Below are 22,077 nucleotides of genomic sequence, written 5' to 3' on the forward strand. Positions count from 1 at the left end.
AATAATTGTAACTTATAAAATATTGTTGAAAGGATTTTATAAGTGATTTGGGCAAACTGTTGGGAGTTGCCCATCCCTTTGTGTATGTTTTCTACATGTTTATTTCTGTTGCACTTTGAAGATAAATGAATTAAGTATAATTGATATAACGTTGCATTGTTAACACTTGAAGAAAATTAACTAAGTTTTGGAGGTTAGGCATAGTTCATAAACTTAAGTAGTGAGAAATGAAAAAGTTAGGCAGTCTCGCACTGTGCTCACATGTGGTTGGAAGTCACCACTAGCATGGCGTAGTGACACAACATGTCTTCAACCTTCCATTTCTCGAGTGCTTTATCAAGATTCCCCAATTAACCCCTGTGATTACGAAATGACCAGGGCCCTATAGTTGCTTCCTTCACATGACTGGTCAAAGGGGATTTAGCCAGAATTAATTTGAAAAAGGCTACAATTATGATAGAGTTCCATGGGCCCCTTAACGAGAGAATTACTCAACCCTTCTAAAACTAAACAACGGAGAGAAATATTAGTGAGAACCAAAACAACCATAAAATCTTCTAAGATGTTCCAAAATAGATTACCTTCCCCAATGCTTGGATTTTCCTACCTTATATCCAATTCTAAACAACTAGCACAACCACATTTAAAGTATTAATGTGGTTGATATAAGCCAAAGGCTTCATTTGTATCTATCATTGATAAATATATGATTTGTATCTGCCATTTCTATATACCAAAAAAAACTACCATTTCTATCTACCCAAAAAACACTATTGCATTAAAAATATTATTATTATCATTATAATTAATAATAATTATTTCTTTATCATAAATATTATTTATTATTATTTAATTTGAAATTATGTAATATAAATATGAACCCTAGGAATATGAACCCTTAGATTAATAAACTCTAGGGATTGATATTATAAACCCAAGAGAATAATAAACCCAAGGGGTTAATACTAAAACCCCAAGGGATTATAAACCCAAGGGAATAATATTAACCCAAGGGATTATTACTAAAAACCACAGGGTTTATATTCTCTTGGGTTTATAGTATTAATCCCTTGGGTTTATAATATCAATCCCTTAAGTTTACTAATGTAAGGGTTCATACTCCTAGGGTTTAATACTAAAACCCCAAGGGATTATGAACCAAAGGCAATAATATTAACCCAAAAGATAATAAACCCAAGGGATTAATACTAAAAACCCAAGGAATTATTAACCCAAGGGAATAATATTAAACCTTAGGGATTAATATTATAAACCCAAGATATATAAACCCTAAGAAAAATATTATAAACCCTAAATAAACATGGTTAACTATGGTTGACAATGGTTGATTTTCATTTTGAGATAATGGGATTAATATTAAAACATGGTAGACAATGGTTTACCATGGTTGATATTATAAACCGAAGGGAATAATAAACCCTAGGTATCAATACTAAAAACACGAAGGACTATAAACCTAAGGGAATAAAATTAAACCCTAGGAATATGAACCCTTAAATTAATGAACCCAAGGGATTGATGTTATAAACCCAAGGGATAAAATTTATAAACCCAAGGTATATAAACCCTAATATAATTATTATAAACACTAAAATAAACATGGTTGAGAATCATTGATTTACGTATTGAGATATCTTTATCACAACGCATCGTTGGACTATGGTTAACCATGGCTCATTTCCATATTGAGACAGTATTTGTCACAATGTGACATTTGACCATGGTTGACCATGATTAATATTATAAACCAAAGTGAATAATAAACCCAAGGGATTGATATTATAAACCCAAGGGATTAATACTAAAACCCCAAGGGAATAATATTAAACCCAAGGGACAAATATTATAAACCCAAGGTATATAAACTCTAAGATAAATATTATAAACACATGGTTGAGCATAGTTGTTTTTCATATTGAGATAATTATTATCACAATGCGATGTTAGACCATGGTTGATTTACATATTGAGGCAATCTTTTTCAGAATGTGACGTAAGACCTTGGTTGACCATGGTTGGCCATGGTTGATTTTCATATCAAGAAAATCTTTATCACAACGTGACTTTAAACCATGGTTTACCATGCTTGATTTCCATATCGAGATAATCTTTGTCACAATGTGACGTTGGACCATGGTTGACAATGGTTAACCATGGTTGATTTTCATATCAAGACAATCTTTGTACAATTTGATGTCCGACCATGGTTGACCATGATTGTCCATGATTTTCATATGAAGACAATTTTTATCACAATGCGACCTTCGACCATGGTTGAACATAATTGACTATGGTTGGCTATGATTAACCATGATTAACCATGATTGATACTATAAACCCAAGGGAATAATAAACCCAAGGGATCGATATTATAAACCCAAGGGAATAACAAACCCAAGGGATTAATACCTAAGGGATTATGAACCAAAGGGAATAATATAAAAACCAAGGGATTAATATTAAAAACCTAAGGGATTATAAACCCAAGGGATAAATATTATAAACCCAAGATATATAAACCCTAAGGTAAATATTACAAACCCTAAAAAAACATGGTTGACCACAATTGATTTTGATATTGACAAAATCTTTATCACAATGTGACATTGGACTATAGTTAACCATGATTAATTTTCAGATTGAGACAACCTTTCTCACAATGCGACGTTGGACAATGGTTGATGATGGCTGACATGGTTGATTTTCATATTGAGATAATCTTTGTCACAATGCAACGTTGGACCATGGTTGACCATGTTGTCACAATGTGACATTGGACCAAGAGACAAGCTTTGTCATATGTGACCTGTGGTTATTGACCATGGTAGATTTTCATATTGAGACAATATTTATCACAATGCAGCGTTGGAATATGGCTGACCATTGATGACCATGGTTGTCACAATGTGACATTGGACCAAGAGACAATCTTTGTCAAAATGTGACCATGGTTATAAACCATGGTTGATTTCATATTGAGACAATATTTGTCATAATGAGATGTTGGAACATGGTTGACCATGTATGACCATGTTTGTCACAATCTAACATTACACCAAGAGACAATATTTGTCACAATATGACCATGGTTGATTTTCGTATTGAGACAATCTTTATCACAATTCGACATTGGAACATGGTTGACCATGATTGATTTTCATATTGAGACAATCCTTGTCACAATGTGACATTGGACCATGGTTTATTGTGATTCACCATGATTGATTTTAATGTCGAGAAAATATTTGCCATAATGCAATGTTGGACCATGGTTGACCATGATTTATTTTCATATTGAAAAAATCCAATAATAAACCCTAGGATCAATATTATAAACCAAGGTATATAAACCCTATGATAACTGTATAAATGGTAAAAAAACATGGTTGACCATGTATGACCATGGTTTATGTTCATATTGATACAATCTTTTTCACAATGTGACATCGGACTATGGTTGACCATGATTGATTTTCATATTGAGACAATCTTTGACATAATGTGATGTTGGACTATGGTTGACCGTGGTAGATTTTCATATTGAGAAAATATTTGTCACAGTGTGACGTTGGACCAAGAGACAATCTTTGTCACAATGTGACCATGGTTATAAACCATGGTTGATTTTCATATTGAGACAATATTTGTCATAATGCGACGTTGGAACATGGTTGACCATGTATGACCATGTTTGTCACAATCTGACATTACACCAAGAGACAATCTTTGTCACAATATGACCATGGTTGATTTTCATATTGAGACAATCTTTATCACAATTTGACATTGGAACATGGTTGACCATGATTGATTTTCATATTGAGACAATCCTCATCACAATGCGACATTGGACCATGGTTTATCGTGGTTCACCATGATTGATTTTAATGTCGAGAAAATCTTTGTATGTTGGACCATGGTTGATTTTCATTTTGAGGCAATCATTCTCACAATGCGACATTGGACCATGGTTGATCGTGGTTGACCATGATTTATTTTCATATTGAAAAAATCCAATGATAAACGCTAGGATCAATATTATAAACCAAGGTATATAAACCCTATGATAACTATTATAAATGGTAAAAAAAACATGGTTGACCCATGTATGACCATGGTTTATTTTCATATTGATACAACCTTTTTCACAATGTGACATTGGACTATGGTTGACCATGATTGATTTTCATATTGAGACAATCTTTGACATAATGTGATGTTGGACTATGGTTGACCGTGGTAGATTTTCATATTGAGAAAATATTTGTCATAATGTGACATTAGACCATGGTTGACCATGATTAAACCCTATGAATAATATTAAACCTACTAATATGAACCCTTAGATTAATAAACCTAAGGGATTATATTATAAACTCAAGGGAATAATAAACCCAAGGGATTAATTCTAAAATCCAAAGGGATTATAAACCCAATGGAATAATAGTAAACCCAAGAGATTGATATTATAAACCCTAAGATAAATATTATAAACCTTAAAATAAACATTATTGATCATTGTTGATTTTCATTTCAAGACAATCTTTGTCACAATTAGATGTTCGACCATGGTTGACCCTGAATGATTTTCATATTGAGAGAATCTTTGTCACAATGCGAAGTTGGACCATGGTTGATTTTCATATTGAGAAATTCTTTGTCATAATGTGATGTTGGACCATGGTTGACCATGATTAGAAACAAAAGGGGTTTATATGAAACCTAAGGATTAATATTATAAACCCTATGAGTAATATTATACCCTAAGAATATGAACCCTTAGATTAATAAACCCAAGGGAAAAATACCAAACCCAAGGGATTAATATTATAAACTCAAGATATAAAAAACCGAAGATAAGTATTATAAACCCTAAACCATGGTTGATTTTCATATTGAGACAATATTTGTCACAATGCGACGTTGGACCATGGTGCATGATGGTTGAAAATGGACCATGGTTGACCATATTGAGCCAATATTTGTCACAATGTGACATTGGACCATATTTGACCATGATTGACCATGGTTGATGATGGTTGACAATGGTTTAAATTCATATTAATAACTTGAAATAGTTTCCTCCCCTATGAATTCATAGATGTTAGTCACTTCTTTTTGGTTATCAAGGTCCACACCATTTGTGAAGTCCAAAATCTCCACCAAATGGTGATGTTCCTTAACAACGTGGAAACAAGTGTATTTATAGTTAGTTTTCTTTTAAATATCCCCCCATGTAAGGTTTTTGTTATTCATAACAAAATCATAACAAATGATTCAAATAAAAATTTGACAAGTTCCCATGGGAAAACATAATAGATCATATTGTATTTATTACTCCCATATTAAATTAGTCATTTTAAATTTGATTTCTTTAGGGAGAGCATTTTCAAAGTCAACTTCAACACACAACCCAATATATATTGTGTTATTGATCTGGATTTAAATAGGAACGCAACAAATTACAGAGATAACGATAAACACATAGATGCAGTGGAAATAATACTTCATTTCATTAATGTAAAATACTGAAATATGCTTACAAACAGAAATGGAAATAAACCATCTAGGGCGATGGTAGCTTATCTCTGAGAAGAGATGTGGCGGCTACATGCCTCTGAACTGTCTGAAAATGAGGCTCAAAGGCCTATTTATTGTTGAGAAACAATGGAAAACCCTAAACATCCAAAAACCTAACCCTAGAAGATGAAATGCCAAACTGTGGGCCCCGTTTGGGTAAATTGGTACATCAACTTCTCGAGGTCGTAACTTTGGCATACGATCTCCGTTTGATGTGCACAGTATCTTGTTAGAAAGATCTATCCGAGAAATACAACTTTGGGAAGAGAAACATCGGTCCATGGACCCATGTTGCTCCCAAGTTTCCCAAAAAACGTCGTTTAGGGCCTCAAAACGGCTCTAGAAGTTCAGGACCCGAAAAACTGCTAAAAATAGTAAACTGTGCTATAATTAAGGAAACTGCAAAGTTGAAAGAAACAATGGTGGGGGTCCAAGTGGACTTGGTAGGCGGCCACCAATATCCACCTGGATCATTCACCCCCCCCAGGAAGCAATGGTCCCCATTGCATTGAGTTCCTCCATGAGATGAGGAAACTTTTGTTGAACTTGGTCCCTAGTAAGCCACTTGCCCTGGTGAAGGAGTTGGCCTACTTTGACAACTCAATACAATTGGATATTCTGCTGGTAAGTGTGCTTGATCTGCATGTCCATGATCCGATTAGTTGCATCTTGTTCCATGCAATTTGGATTTAACTTTTTGGGCGTGAGTTGTTCTGCAATGTCGGATGTGTCTAGTAATGGTGGAAAGTATGGCCGAAGGCGGTCCACATTGAACACTGGGTGCAGGCCAAGGAATGGGAGAATGCTGAGCTCAAATGCATTGTCTCCCATAGCCTTGGTAATGGTGTAAGGACCATATCAGAGTGGTCTGATTTTTCGATAGGCTTCGATAAGGCGTTCCTTTTGCAAATGCAACAAAACTTTGTCGCCCATCTGAAACTTGTGTGGCACCCGATGTTGATCATGTCGCTACTTGTACTTGGCATTTGATTTCTCCAGAATGTCATGGACCTGCTGGCGAATATGTTGGATGTGCTCAATGAAGCTGTTTGCCTTATTTGTTTTGGATTGGACATGAGCCGAATCTGTATGAGTAGCTGCAAATGGCATGGCCACATCAATGGGACATAGTGGTTGGAATCCCAAGCCCACTTGAAAAGGGCTACGACCAGTTGAGTTGTGGAGAGCCCAGTTGTAGCTGTGCTGAACATAGGGGAGGCTCTCGTCCCATGTGCATGGATGCTTTGAGTTGTACATGTGCAGAATGTGTACGATCATCTTGTTGACAACCTCTGTCTAGCCATCAGTTTGAGGATGGAAGGCTGTGGACTTACTGAGTTTGGTGTCGAGCATCGACTAGAGACTGGACCAAAATGTACTAAGGAACCTGCTGTCCTGATCGGAGATGATAGACTATGGGATCCCAAAGTGTACCCACACTCGTTCAAAGAAGAGCTTAGCAGTGGCTTATACTATGATATTCTTCTTACAGGCAGCCATAATGGCCATCTTCGAGAACCTGTCGATGACCACAAAAACACAGTTGTTTCCATGCTTAGTGGAAGGGAGGCCTGACATGTAATCCATGGAGTTGGATTCCCAAGGTTGACTAGGGGTAGGCAGCTGGGTATAGAGGCCTTGCTTCTTAATAGTCGGTTTGGCAATGGCGCAGGCAATTCATGATCTGATGTACTTCTTGACATCCTGTCGAAAATTCGACCAATAGAAATACTTCTGCAGTACTACCACCGTTTTCTCGTCCTCGAAATGTCCAGTAGCCCGACTGTACTATGCTTCCCAAATCATCTTGTCACGCTTGCTTGAAGGAACACAAAGGTAACCTAGGTGGCATAACAGGGCATCCTGGAGATGAAAATCTGGAACATGCTGGCCCTCCAAGAGTGTCTGGTATGTGTGGCTGAATTCTGGGTCGCTTTTGTAGAGAAGTGGGCAATCAGAAGTCTTGTGCCCAAAAGAGTTGAGCACAGTGGTTAACGCCATGATCGATGGTCGATTGAGGCAATCTGCAACATTATTGGTGCTACCTTTCTTATACTTGATATTCAAATGGAACTGTTGCAGGTATGTGGACCACTTCTGATGGCGATAATTCTACAATTTCCCTTGGGTCTGTATGAACTGCAGGGGTCGGTGGTTTGTGTGGATGATCGTTTCCTTCCCCAAAATGTAATGCTTCCATTGTCGGCAAGCCTACACAATGGAATACATCTCTTTGTCATAAGTGGGATACTTCCGAACTGTGTCTAAAAGTGTCTCACTATGATATGCCACTGGATGCCTGTGTTGAGTAAGGACTGCCCCAATAGCATCTATTCAGAGGCATCTGTCTCGACCTAAAATGGTTGTTGCAAGTCTGGTAATGTGAGAACTGGTGCCGTGTAGAGGTAATATTTCAACTCCGTGAATGCCTTCTGTTGAGATTCAGACCAAAAGAATTTTTCTTTCGATCCTCCCTTAGTGACTTGACTCAAGGGCCGATTGATATGAGAAAATCCCAACACGAACCTGCGGTAGAAGTTGGCAAGACCTAGAAATCTGCAGAGCTCTGTCAGAGTGGTTGGAGATGGCCAATCTCGAATGACTTGGATCTTGGATGGATCCAAATGCACCCCCTATTCATCAAAAATGTATCCCAGATACTAAACCTGGGTCATGCCAAAAGTGCATTTCTCCAAATTGGCACATAACTTGTGTTGCCGCAGTGTTTGGAGAACCTGTTGGATGTGGTGGAGTTGCTCTTCCCAACTCTGGCTAAAGATCAGGATGTCATCTAATTATACCACTACAACTGAGTTGGTGAATGGTCGTAAGATGTCATCCATTAGCCTCATGAAGGTTGCGGGAGCATTCATCAATCCGAAAGGCATAACCAACCATTCGAAAAGGCCCTCCTTGGCTTTAAAGGCAGTCTTCCACACATCGAAGGGTTCAATTGGCACCTGGTGATACCCTCACTTCAAATCAATCTTGCTGAAATATTTTTCCCCCTTTAGTTGGTCCAAGAGGCTATCAATCTGTGGGATCGAGTACCTATTACAGACAGTGATCTTGTTCAGCGCTCGATAGTCAGAGTCTCCAAGTCCCATCCTTCTTTTGTACCAACATGATCAGGCTCCCACAGGGTGATGAGCTTGGACAGATGTGACCTTTCTGCAGAAACTCTTGAATCTGCCTCTTGATTTCATCATTCTCCAAAATGGAGCGCTGATAGATTGGTCCATTGGGCAGCGATGCACCTGGGGTCAGATCGATGGAGTGCCTGACTTGATAGTGCAGAGGAACCCCTACAGGGGAGGTGAAGATGTCCTCGTCATCCTCCACAACCTTGTCCATCTGTAGTTGTCATACGGAGGGGCCCTGTCTGGAGGTCGCGGCCACTGTCTTCTTCTTTCCTTGAGGGCGTATCATCAGGAAAACAAATTTCCCAATTTTGGAAATAAGCTTATTGCATTGTTTTGCAGTAATCAAAGAGATGGCGGTAGGCGGTGCTACCTTCGGTATCCTGTACAACTTATTTCCCAAAGTAACAATAACAGTACGGGGCCTTGATTCATACACAGCGTGTCTCTTCCACAAGTATGGCTATCCTAATAATACATCACAAACTTCAAGGGGAGCAATATCACACAATACCTCATCCGTGAAGGGCTTGATGTTGTATGGAAGGTGACACTGTTGGCTCACACGAAGATCCGGTCCTCGGTGAAGCCACCGGATGGTGTACGGTTGTGGATGTGCTGTGGTCGGTAAGCCCAGCCGCTTCACGACCTCTGCCGAAATGAGGTTCTTTTGGCTCGCACTGTCGACAACGAACTATAGCGGGGAGCCCTTTACCCACATCTAGGAGTGGAAGAGATGCTCCTCCTCCTCTGGATCTTCGGGTTCCTCCTTCTAGATCTTCGTGCTGGCAACGGTGGCTTGGCTCCACATCGATAATCTGCTTCCCTTTGTCATTCCCCTTGTCGAGATCTAACTCAGAGTCAGAACATGCGTCTGATTTTGAAACCTTTAGCTCGGCCACCAGTGATTGCTTGGCCTGACACTCACTTGTGTTGTGAGTGGAGCTCTTCTGGAACTCACACCACTTTCCAGTGTCCTTTTTCGGTTTCACAACGTTGTTCTTTGCTTGCAGCTTTGGCAGGTTGTCTTGGGCCGCCCTGCCTTGGCTTTGTCCTTTGTTCTGTGGTTTGGGGGCACCTTTCCCTTGCTTCAGATTCACAGATCCAAAGTCTTGCTTCTTTTGTTTAAACTTTTCCTCGACCTTGACGGCATATCGGTATGCCGTGCTGAGCGAGGGGATGTTCAAGAATTCCATTTCTTCCTGGATGTACTTGTGCAGGCAGCAGCGGTATTTGAGAACCAAATACTGCTCTAAATCCTTGATACCCAACTTTGTGCGAAGGGTATGGAAAATATTAGTAAACTCCGGCACGTCTTGGTCCCTTTCCTGCCGCAGCGTGGTCCACTTTATGTATTTATCTTCATAGCTTCTGACAGGGTATTACTGCTCCTTGATGGCATCTTGGAAGGAATCCCAAGTGGGTGCGGCTAAAAATAGTGAGCTTGTACTTTCATCCTTATGCTCGTAGTAGGTTTCCCACGAGTCCTTGATGTGGGGGGCTGCTTTGAGAAGAGCGAAAACAATCTTTTCCCGACTCGAAAATTCATGAACAGAAAAATACCCATCTAGCAGATTTAACCATTTATCTACGACATCTGTGTCTATTTGACACTAGAAGATGGGGATTTCAAAATTAACTTATACCTTAAAGGGCATGGCGTTTCCAAAGTAGCTGCTGGAAGCTGATGCGTCGCCTCTGGGTAGCCGCTGAAGGATCTGCGCAAAGCTGTCCATCATCGCGTTCCTTTGTCGCTCGAGGGCTTCGTCGAGCAAGATTTTGATAGGATCTCCTGCCCCTTCGTCTTTCTTTTCATCTGCCATGGGAGGCCGTCAGGATTTGCAAGGTTGGTATTGCAAAGGTTTGACCAGTTCAAGCCCTAACTCCTTATATCCCGACCTCGTTGTGGACATGCAAAGAAAAACAGAGAAAAAGCATATCACTCTGATACCACTGATCCGGATTTAAATAGGAACGCAACAAATTACAGAGATAACCATAAACACATAGATGCAACAGAAATAATACTTTATTTCATTAATGTAAAATATTGAAATATGCTTACAAATAGAAATGGAAATAAACTAGCTAGGGCGATGGTCGCTTATCTCTGAGAAGAGATGTGGCAGCTACATGTCTCTGAACTATCTTACAATGAGGCTTGAAGGCCTATTTATTGTTTAGAAACAATGGAAAACCCTAAACATCCAAAAACCTAACCCTAGAAGATGAAACACCAAACTGTGGGCCTCGTTTGGGTAAATTGGTACATCAACTTCTCGAGGTCGTAACTTTGGCATACGATCTCCGTTTGACGCGCAAAGTATCTCGTTAGAAAGATCTATCCAAGAACTAAAACTTTGGGAAGAGCAACATCGGTCCACGGACCCATGTTGCTTCCAGGTTTCCCAAAAAACATCATTTAGGGCCTCAAAACAGCTCCAGAAGTTCAGGACCCGAAAAACTGCTAAAAATAGTAAATTGTGCTACAATTAAGGAAACTGCAAGCTGAAAGAAACAATGGTGGGGGTCCAAGTGGACTTGGTAGGCGGCCACCAATATCCACCTGGATCAGTTATATCTTTTAAGAGTTTTGTGGGAATAACAATCCCACTCCCTAATGTATTTAAAATGGAGGCTAGATATTCAAGTGCCTAGAACAATAGATGTGAGTTGAAAATCTTAAGCAACATTGTTGTTGAATTTAAAGTGTTTTTGGAAGGGTCCAACATTTCAATATCATATATATATATATGATTGATTGATTACTCAAATAAATAAAAAATGAATGTGTGTATAAATACACTTCAAGAGTAATAATTCATGTCCTTTGTAAAAGCATGCAATCTTATTCTAGTATTAACATTTTGAAATTAATATTATACATAATAAAATATATAATATTGATGATTTCTTTTTAATTATAAACATAATATAATATAATATATATATATAGATATATATATATATATATATATATATATATATATATATATATATATGTATGGGGAAAACTTATACATACCACAAGGGAACGTTGTTCTATATAAGACTTTGTTAAGTTCCTTGGATCCACGTTTATGAACCACATCATATTATCTATATATTTAAAACATGATCACAATTGTGTTTTTTGTAAGTATATTACATGGGGGGTGTCACGATATGGATTCTGGCCATATACCAATCGCTCCAAATTTGATATGGCATATGCACCATGCTTAACTAAGAATTTTTCTTATGTCCTTACGCACTAAGAACTTTGCTTAATCTTTTTGGGCTTGCAGTCTTTACCATTTCTCATATATATAATTCTTGTTGACAAAACTAAAAAATCTCAATCTCATTGGGGGTGAGAAGTATTTGATAAGTAAAACAAAAGACGCTAATGTTACACAGTACTTTGTCATACCTCCTCTTCACTTCCTGTTCCATATCCCGAAGTTCCAAAACATTGACTACTGTGCAGCATATCCATCATGATATATAGACCAAAACCTCCCTAAAGGATAAAAGGAAAACTACCCTAAATCCATTTTGAAGAAGGTCATCTAAAACCCTAAATTTTAGCATCAACACATTTTTCTCCATTGCCCATGCATGCTGATGGAAGGTTGCACATTTATACAATAGCATTGCCAGTGCGGGTTTTCATAAGAAAACTCGCGATGAACTTGTTCTAGCAGGTTTTCCCAACTTGGAGGAGAAGCTTCGTACACTAGAACCTTTGGAAACAGTAAGAGGGATATTGGTTTTTGTTGATATGGTCGAGATCTCCCATTTGGACCTCTTAATCTTATCATCACGGGCTTTCCCCTTGAGATGTGGACCTTCCTCCCTCTTTTGTGGATCCGTAACTCCCTGTCCCTTCCTATAAATTCACTCCTTTCCATTCCCAAATGGTTGGTCATTCATTGTTGCCTCCCTATGCTGAGATTATGCTTACATGCTACCCATTCTAGCTTGGAGAAGGAGTGCTTGAAGAGTCTTTGCTTGGACTTGGACATCCACCAAAATGAAGTCTCTAACATCAAAGCATAGGCTGTATGCTTCCCTTTTTAGCTTATTAATATATACATCTGACGTTCACTTTCCATAATTGCGTAAATGTTTATGCTATTAGCTTAATACTCCTTAATCTATTAAGTAGTTTATGTTTGATGTATGCCATATATGCTCTTGTATCTTGCATATTTCTTTGATCTTCCTTGCAAGTACTTGGACGTTAAGAAAAAGTAAGGAGTGAGGCCTAGAGTGAAAGATTCAAAACCATATCCAAGGATCGAGCGATTAGGATCAGAGCGAGGTAGGTTTCTCCTTCTCTTTGCATTTGTCAGACATAAGCTAGGAAAGTGTATATTAGTTTGTTTAGTTTGTTGCTAGACCACCTCATTCGGCTATAGGGATCACCTATGTCTGCAAAGGGGATTTGCCTTCACATCGAAAAGGTGATTCCGCTGAGGAAGCTATAGCCTTTTCATCCTCCTTTCTCAACTGATCTCTTGATCAGTTTGACCGACCATCGTGTTCTCATTTAGTTTGGGTTTATATAGGTTTTCATAATCACTAGTTTCTATCTTAGAGTGCTCAGTCTGGAAGTGTTGGTGAAATTATTTTTATTGTTTTCCTTATTCCTTGCCCAACGTGATTTTTTCTCCAACAGTCGTGCTATCAGTGTGATTTTTATTGAAACAGGCATGCTGATCCCTTGTTCAGCACTAGTTTGGCCATAACAGTCGCGTCGATCCCTGAGATTGGTAAACAACCTAGGGTTTCTCTATCAAAGTCTAGTGTGTCTAAGCCCCTAAGGTATTTTTTTGTCCTACATGATTGGATTTGTTGATTTTTTAATTGATTACCTCATTTTATTAAGAAATTCTTACTTCTTTGAACTTTCAAGTGTTTGAGTGCAACTGGATTAATTTTAAGGTTTATAGGTCGTTTGATTGTCACTTGTGGCTTGTGAGTTCTTTGAGTCTCTGGTTTGTTGAATAATTATGTCTATTCATCTGGTAAAATCACTTGAAACATTATTAGTTTCGGTTTGTCTTGTGCAAAGATGTTTTTCATTTGTATTAGGTCATCTTGCATTTGAAATCCATCTTTGTCATTTATCAAGCATATATTACATTGTTTGGTTTACAAAATGAAAAGAGTATAGTTTGTTTTCTATTCGAAATACATTTTCATTGAATTCTTTTGAATTTGGTGTTACTTTGATTGATGCCTTGTTTTCATTAGGAGTATTTTGAATCAAAATCTTGATTTTTTTATTTGGTTGAAGCTTAGTTGCATATGAGCATTTGAAAATCAAAGAGAACACCATATAGGTAAAGTGAATCTTAGTAAAGTAAAAGCAATTTTTTCTTTCAATAGATTTCATATTCATTAATGAAAGTGAAGTTTAATTTAGCTCTTGCATTTTTCATTTGGAAAAGTTAGTGGAGGCATATTATTTGACGCATTAATTGAGGGAACTTTGTTCCCTCGTTAGTATAGAATTCATTGAAATGAAAGGTTTCCTTTTTCTCATATAGTTGCATTCTAGGATTTAGGTGACATCATTTAAGCCCAAAAATTGAAACATAATTCAAGAATAACATTAAAATTTACTGAATTAAACTATGGAGCATTTCGAACTTAACGAAAACATGTAGATCTAGGCTAGAGACATGTTTCGGCGTCTATAAACCTAGCAGCTATCATTAATTGCTTGCATTGTATCTCAGGGGTGAAATCTCGTTCCAGTACAAAGTATATAAGAGGTTCTCCAACACTCTTGGATATATCAGAGGCACTATAGTATAGCAAGTATATGGGAATTCTCTCATCAAATGGTTATGCATTAGACAACGCTAACACAGACTTGTGCTCCCCGTACCTTCGCGTATATATTGGGAGACCACACTAGGTTTCTATCCTTTAGCCACAAGTAACCGAGTTAGACGCCTTGTAAACGTGATACAGTGAACACAACATTTAGGAAGATTGACCGTCGTACGTTAAGTCCTTGGTTTCGGCTAAGGCGTATATAACGGTTCACAGATACTTGGTAGACCCTCTTGCTTAGCTTACCCTCTTTTTGTTTTTGTAATTTCTAAAATCAATTAATTGACTGCAGAACAACATCCTTCCTATGGAAATACTCCTTAATAGATCTTAGGTTGATACTGATGGAAATATTTCCTGAGTCCACTTGTTAAGGAAACCCCTCTGATGGGAATCCTAGTTCTTTTCCTTTTTTTGGAAATATTGGTGCTCCCTATATGGCAACGTTGTCCATTCCTAGATTCACCATTGGTCTACCAGTTTGGTTATTTTCGACCTCGGTGATTCCGAGTGTCAAAACTGCTTTTCAACTGAGTTCTCCTCCACTTGAACAACATCACAATAATAGGATCTCTGTCACTCACAATAATCTTTGGGTTTCCATGTAGCTTTTGAATTGTTTCCATAAATGCATTAACAATTGTACTGGATTTAAATGGATGAGATAACGCACAAAAGTGAGCATACTTGGTAAGTCTATCAACTACTACCATGATGGTACTCTTTCCTTTGGACTTGGGTAAAAATGTGATAAAATCCATTGAAACCTCCTCCCAACATTGACTTGGAATAGATAAAGGTTGTAATAGACTTGGGGTCTTAATTGTCTCAACTTTATTTTTTTGGCAAACCAAACATTCTACCACAAAGTTTTGAATATCAGATTTAAGGCCATCCCAAAAAGAATCCTTCTGAACCCTGTGGTAAGTTTTTAAAAATATTGAATGCCCTCCTAAGGAAGATGTGTTGAATTCCCTAATAATCTTTTGTTTGAGTTGAGAATTCTTACATAGGTATACGTGATCTTTGTACCATAATGAATCATTTTTCCAGATAAATGTATCAGATGTACTAGGACCTTGCTGTAACTTTTCAATGAGTGCCCACACTTCTTCATCATTCTTCCATTCATCCCTTGCTTTGCTTATCCAATTTGGTTGGATAATAGAAATGGAACAAATAAATGCTTCCACATCCTCATCCTTTCCTGAGAGTGCATCTGCAACAACATTGTGCTTCCCTTTTTTGTAGATGATTTCAAAGTCATAACCCAAATTCTTTGTGACCCATTTTTGATGCTCTATTGAAGATAATATTTGTTCGAAAAATTATTTAAGACTATCATGATCTGTTTTTACCTTGAAGTGTCTTCCCATTAGGTAGGGTCGCCATTTCTTAAGTGCATGTAGTATTGCCAACATTTCCTTCTCATAAATAGCTTTGTGTAAATATTTTCCTTTGATTGGATGACTTTCGAAAGCAATGGTTCTTTCTTCTTGCATTAAAACAACACCAATTCCATTTCCTGAGGCTTCACATTCCACAATAAAAGTTTTTTTGAAGTCTGGCGTAGTTAAGACTGGTGCTTGGCACATTGCCTCTTTAAGATGTTCAAAGGCCTTTGTTTCTTTTGGAGTCCAAGAATATGCATCTTTTTTCAGTAATGTTTTTAGAGGTGCTGCTATTCTCCCATAACTCTTAACAAACTTGTGATAATACCCTGTCAACCTGAGAAATCCTCGCAGTTGCTTTATGGATGTGGGGATTTTCCATTCCTTAATGGCTTTAATTTTGCTAGGGTCTACCTTAACACCTTCATGAGATACAATATGACCCAAATATTCCACCTCTTGTACTCCAAAGAAACATTTGGAGGTTTTCGAATATAATTGTTTCTCCTCCAATAGTTTGAGCACTCTGTCAACATGTTGAACATGATCCTTCCAAGACTTGTTGTAGATTAGTATATCATCAAAACATACTAACACAAATTTTCTAAGGAAGGGTTTGAAAATAGAATTCATCAAACCTTGAAATGTAGAAGGTGCATTGGTAAGGCCAAAAGGCATGACCAAAAATTCATAATGACCCTCATGAGTTCTACATGTTGTTTTCAAAATGCCTTCAGTCTTCATTTTGATTTGATAATATCCTGAACGAAGGTCTAACTCGGTGAAGTAAATTGCTCCATGCAATTCATCCAATAATTCATCAATGACAGGAATGGGGAATTTATCTTTAATACCGATCTTGTTGAGCTCCCTATAATCCGGACACATGCACCATGATCCATCCTTCTTGTGCACCAAAACTACTGGAGCAGAGAAAGAACTATGACTAGGTTGAATTATATTAGCCTCTAGCATCTCTGCAATCATACATTCAATTTCACTCTTTTGGGCATAGGGATATCTGTAAGGCCTGATGTTTGGAGGAACACTTCCTGGAGTTAAATGAATAGCATTATCATGATCAAGAATAGGTGGGAGGCCTTTGGGAGTATCAAATACCCTCGAATGATTGTCCAAGACTCTTTGGAGATTTGGAGAAATAGATGATTCCAATGTGGGAACCTATAGCAAACATAATTGTGAAATTACGTCTCATTGTTCTTTCTTTAGAAGCTTTGTCATGCCGTTAGAGCTGATTATATTTCCTGGTTTCCCTGTGATACCCCTTATTCAACTTCCTTTCTTTCCGAAACAAATTTCAAGAAAAGTTCTTGAAAATTAAAATTTATCATACCCAAATATTGTAGCCATTGGACTCCTATTACAACATCAACACCACCCATTGGAATGGAAAGAATTGGACTATTCAACACATATTCTCCCATGGATAACTTGATATTATCACACTTTCCAGAGCAATTTATGGTCCCTCCATTTGCAATGATCACTTGAAACTGTGGTGCTAGATATATGAAGCAATTCAATTCCTTGGCTATCTTATAATGAATAAAATTATGGGTACTGCCCGAATCAATCAACACTATTACCTTTTTGTTCTCGATATGTCCTTCTATCTTGATAGTTTGAGGAGTGGTAATTCTAGCCAATGCATTACAAGATATAGTCGGATTCATTCCTTTTTTCTCTAGGGTTGGTTCCTGGTGTGTATCCTCTTCTTTTGATGTTTCTTGTTCCTTTTCTTCCTCCTCTTCACAATCTATGTAAAATAATTTCTTCTCAACACACTTATGACCTATAGTGTATTTGCTATAACAACTGTAACAAATCCCTTTTTCTCTTTTTCGTCCAATTGTTGTGGTGTCAACCTTGTAGGTTGTGGAAGGCTAGGGGAAACAACACTTCCATCTTTATAGTTGTGAGTGGTAGGCTTCCTTGTTGCCATAATTTTTCTTTCAATTTTTCTTGCCAACCTGAATACCTTCTCCAATGAATCAAGTTCCCAAAGGTGAACCTCATGTTGGATGTTATCCTATAAAGTCCCTGTGAACACATCAATCCTATGCTCCTCTCGAATATCTTTTACCCTTATATTCAATTTTCGGAAGTCCTCAATGTGCTCCACCACTGAACCCTTTTGTTTAATATTTATCAATTGGTTAAAAAAGGTGTTGCTTTTTGTATCCTCATAATGTGCTATCATTTCTTCCATAAAAATTTCCCAAGTGACAATTTTTTTACGAAAGAAAAGCCATCAATACCATATAAACTGATTGGGTTCCAAATATAAAGTTGTAATGCGTACCTTTTGTGTGGTTTGCACATTATGGAGATCAAAATATTGCTCCATCTGTAGTATCGATGTTACATGATCCTTGCCATCAAAATTCCTCATATCGATCTTTGGAACATGGTGGGTCTTCAATACAACGTTACAGTCCATGAAATCATGAATAACATTTCTTTTGTTCTCATCACGAGTTTCCTTTACTACCTTTTCGCCATTAGTAAGAATTTCTTGTAGCAACTTTGTCAAATCTATCTTCATATCTTCCATGTTGCCTTTAAGTTTTGCTTCTATACCATCCATCTTAGCTTCTATGCCATCCATATTAGCTTCCATTCCATTCTTTAAACCATCCATATTAGCTTCCATCCCTTTCTTTAAACGAAAAATCTTAGCTTCCATGCCATCCATCTTAACTCCTGTTACTTTTTGTGAGAGTGAATTTTGTTGCACTTGGTCTCGTAATTTTGATACATCATGTTGCATTTCTTCCTCTTCTTCATGATTCATGCTAGAGCTTTCAAGTTTCTTACTATGTGTTTCCATTTTCTTTCTTCGGGGCATCAATTAATGATAATAATGCTTCAATATTCCCTTTGAATTACTTCAAACTAATTTGTTTAGACCAAACTTATGCAAAATTTAAAAAAACTACACATCTTTTTTCACTTTGTAGGAGCTCTAAATTGAATATGTTGTATCTCTGTAATTTCAGATCTCCAAGGTATGAAAATTTTCTCCTGCGGTAGCCTTTTGAGTCCTCTTTCCAACCTCACAAGTTTGTTCAATATTGGATTCTCCAAGGAAAAGTTATACCAAATATCTGACAATGAACTGATTATAGACTAGTTCAATAGATCAAACTTGTACAAAGTGCCACATGTCACCGTTTCAACCTTAGGACCTGAAACCGATACACCAAAAACTAAAGGCCGTCCTATTTCTGTAATGTTTTAAGAAATTTCAATCTGATGCTCAGAGATAAATTTATGACGATTTTCCCCAAGTCACCTATTTGAGATATATTTCGGGAGCCTGAAAAACCCTAACTCCTTTGGATCATATCTCCAAAAATATAGTGATATAAGATCTGAAATTCTGACCCGAGATTCAGTACGATTTTGGCTCCAATGGGGTTTTTTTTTTTACTTCTGAAACATCGTATAAACAACGTGATAGTGAAAATTCCACGATGACCTATTTGGAGCAGTGAAACCCTAGAACTCAAAGCTTTGATACCAAATGTTATGCAACCAGCTCACAAAATAGAAGAAAAGAGAGATAAACACCTTAAAAATTAGCCTCTTCGAGTGGGAAACCTCCTTTACATTACAAAAATGAAAAATTCTTGGATGATTCAAATGACAAGACCTCCTTTCTATATATAGGAGTCTAAGGGGTCACAATATAATCAGAGCAGACATAACAATAATAATGTAATGGCACAACAATAACAATAATGGGCTTCTATTGGGTGCTCGGAGGTTGTGTTGGCTCACTCTCTGGTTCTGAGGGAGGTTGCGAGGGGGTATTCCTGCTCTTTGAACAATTCGGGGATGCAGCGTGAGCGCCAAAGGATGATAAGCAGGCGCGGAAGCTCCAGAGGTCGGGCTTCGTCTCAGAGGCAAGCTCCTTCCCCCTCCTCCTCAATTGAGGTTTCTTCCGACCGCAGACGCTCCAGGGGACGGGCAGTTGGCCGAGGTAGAGCAGCGGAACACCGAGAAATTATGGAATGTGGGCACTCTGCGCATCCCATGGTGAGATATCGTATTCCATGTACTCTGTCAAATTCAACTTTTTTTGTTACGGTTTCGGTGGAGCATTGCAGCAATCCTGGTGGTCAAGAAGATGCTTTACAGGCAAGCCCTCCTCGGATTCCTGGGTTGGCTCCCACAGTAGACATGCACGTTCCTGCCGTAGATATGCTGCGCCCCGTCCAAGAAAGCTTCTCCCCAGATCCTGGGGCAGGCCCAAGTGAACCTGCGCAGCGAAACACTCTCCCCAAACCGGACATCCCCAAGCAATTCAGATGCAAAACGGAGGAAGATCCGCACACCACTGATGATGACTAGCTCGCTCTGCAGTTCGCCACAGGTCTCTGAGAAAGGAATTTTTTCACTGTCTGCTCTCACCGCTATCTTATATGTGTCAGGTCTTTGTCCTTATGTATTTCGGTCCTTATCTGTTACAGTGACGGATATCCATATTTGTTCCAGTCTTTATGTGTTTCAGTTTCGGCTAATCATGTATGTTCAGTGTCGGTCTCATGTACTGTCGATATGGTTCAGTGTCGGTCTTATGTAATTTTGGAGATGATTATTCCTGAGCATTCTGTCATTCTCTCGACAGGAAACACAGGGCTACGGCTCTGTTGTAACACTGATGATGTAAATTTTGCCTTTTTTGTAATATAATAGATTAGTCTAATTCAAAAAAAAAAAAAAAAAAAAAAAAAAAAAACAATAATGGGCTTCTATGGGGCACAATAATAACAATATGGGGACAACATGGGCACAACAATAACAATAAGGGGTATAATGGCAATAATAATAAGGGAATACACTAGTATTATAGGGACCTAACAGATTGGTCTCTTCCTTTTCACATTTCAACTGATACTTTAGATATAGATTTAGGAGTTGTGTTGGGATAGAAAGATCTAAATACTTATGCTATTTATTACACAAGAAAAAAATTGATTCCTGCAAAGTTAAATTATACTGTAATAGAAAAGGAGTTTTTAGTTGTTGTGCATGCCATTATTAAGTTTCGTCATTGTATCACAGGTTATGAAGCTTTCATTCATACATATCATTATTCCATCAGATATATAATGAAAAAACCAATTACTAATAGTAGAATTAGAAGATGGCTATTATTATTACACGAATTTAACCTTACTATCCTTGATATATTATGAAAAGAAAACAAAATTGTTGATTTTTTTCTAGAATGTAGAATAATAATAATGATGTTCCTGTAAAAGACCATTTTCCTGATGAATATATTTTTACAATATCTACTCAAACTCCTTGGTTTGTAGATATTGATAATTATTTGGCTACAGGAAAGTTACCACCACAATTATCAGCCAAAGAGAAGGAGAAATTTATCTAATCCAGTGCACCTTATTCTTGGATAGATGGAGAATTATACAGAATTAGACCTGGTGTGATCATTAGAAGATGTGTTTGAGAAGATGAAGTACCAAAAATCTTGAAAGCTTGTCATGATGAGACATGTGGAGGACACTTTGTTGATAGAATAACTTCTTACAATATCATTCTTTTGGGATATTATTAGCCTTCTATTTTCACAGATTCCAAGGAATATATCAAAATATGTGGTAGTTATCAAAGAATTGGAAATCCTATTCCCTCCGATGAAATTCCTCTACAACCATAGGTAACTGTAAAGCCTTTTGAAAAATGGGCTCTAGATTTTGTTGGACCTATCAATCCTCCATCTAATTAGAAAAGGTATATACTTGTTTGTACAAATTATGTTACAAAATGGGTAGAATCTAAAGAAATTCCATTTTCAACTGAAAATGTTATAGTTACATTTATTTTTGAGGATATTTTTACTCATTTTGGTGTTCCAAGAGAAATTGTAACAAATCAAGGTACTTAATTCACATCCACAATGGTGCAAAAGATAATGGAGAAATATAAGAGAAAGAATTGAAATTCTACTCCATATCATCCATAAGCCAATGGAAAAGTGGAATCCACTAATAAGGTACTTGAAGCAATTCTAACCAAACCTGTGCATCTGCGTAGAAGAGATTGGATAGAAAAGCTTCCAGAGG

The sequence above is a fragment of the Pinus tabuliformis genome, chromosome 4_1 (assembly GCF_031772625.1).
Source record: "Pinus tabuliformis cultivar Carrire ecotype Pingquan chromosome 4_1, CPIR1, whole genome shotgun sequence".
In the NCBI taxonomy this organism is placed as follows: domain Eukaryota; kingdom Viridiplantae; phylum Streptophyta; class Pinopsida; order Pinales; family Pinaceae; genus Pinus; species Pinus tabuliformis.